Source organism: Delphinus delphis, chromosome 12 (genome assembly GCF_949987515.2).
Source record: "Delphinus delphis chromosome 12, mDelDel1.2, whole genome shotgun sequence".
Lineage (NCBI taxonomy): Eukaryota > Metazoa > Chordata > Mammalia > Artiodactyla > Delphinidae > Delphinus > Delphinus delphis.
The window spans coordinates 3,001,645-3,002,917 of record NC_082694.2 but is presented as its reverse complement, the minus strand read 5'-3'; the positions used below and the strand labels follow the sequence as shown (position 1 = coordinate 3,002,917).

General features: G+C 43.8%; 1 pseudogene; it reads left to right on the top strand.

The window, feature by feature from the left end:
- Positions 1-496: 496 nt before the first annotated feature.
- Positions 497-868, top strand: LOC132434761 (transmembrane protein 14C pseudogene; annotated as a pseudogene).
- Positions 869-1,273: the final 405 nt, after the last annotated feature.

Genomic DNA, 1,273 nt, shown 5'->3' with positions numbered 1-1,273 from the left:
TCACATTTTATTATAATTATGTATTCACATGCATTGTTTCTTCAGCTGCGTATTAAGTGTTGTGAGGGCAGGGTTGTGTGTCAATAACCTCAGTTTTTGGCACAGAGCATGCTGAGCTAAGCTTCCTGTTCTAGATCAAGGCTGCCCAACAGAACTCTCAGCGAAGATGGAAAGAGCCTGTATCTGTGCTGCCTGACACCACGGACAGTAGCCAACAGGTGGCTATTGAATCCGTTGAAAGTCCTGTTGTGATTAAGAAACTGAATTTTAAATCTAATTTATTTTTAATTACCACAAGTATAAATTAAAATGGCCACGTGTAAAACAAGGAGGAATGGGGAAATTGATGAGGAATAGAATTAGAAAAAAATATTGTTAAACTTTGTGGCAGAAACAGTAGGTTTCCTAGGCCTGTGCACCCTCGTCGGCAAATGCAGGCCTTGGGGAAGGAGGTGAAGGCCTGGTGTGATCTTCATTTGGACGGAGTGAAAGAGCAATGCAGAAGGACTTCGGCCCACTGGTGCCTTTGCGTTGGATTGGCTTTGGCTGTGTAGCACTGGTTGCTTCCGGCGGGATCATTGGCTGTGCAAAAGCAGGCAGTGTCCCGTCCCTGGCTGCCAGGCTCCCCTTGGGTGGATTAGTGGGCCTGCGTGCCTATCAGCTGTCTCAGGATCCAAGGAACATTTGGGTTTTCTTAGTTACATCTGGAACCTTGGCTGGCATTACGGGAACGAGATTCTACCACTCTGGAAAATGTATGCCTGCAGCCTTAATTGCAGGTGCCAGTTCGCGGATGGTCACCAGACTTGGAATTAGTGCGTTGGGTAAGCCCCGTCAGTGGGAGTCATGGCCCAGCTTGGACTCATGAAGAATTTTAAATTTTCACTATTTTTAGCATATTAAGATAAATTAGTACAGCATTTTCACATGTTCTGACATTTTACCTAAAACAAAAACAAACCAAAAAAACCCCAACTTTGCAGAGAAAAAAGTCAGTTATAATCATTACAACCCTAAAGGGGTGGGTACAGTGTAACACAAGAGCTTCTTCCTATAGTAGAAGCATACAGTTTGATTCTTGTATGTTGGTGTTATCTTTTCTTTCTGAATCTGTAGGTGAAATCTCCAGGGATAAAATGTAAGGTGTCACCACTGGGGCCCCTGATAAACATCTGGATGCTGAGAACACATGTTAGACCAACGAAATCAAAATCACTGGGGTGAGACTCAGGCATCAGTATTTTTTAAAGCTCCCCAGGTGTGATGATTAATC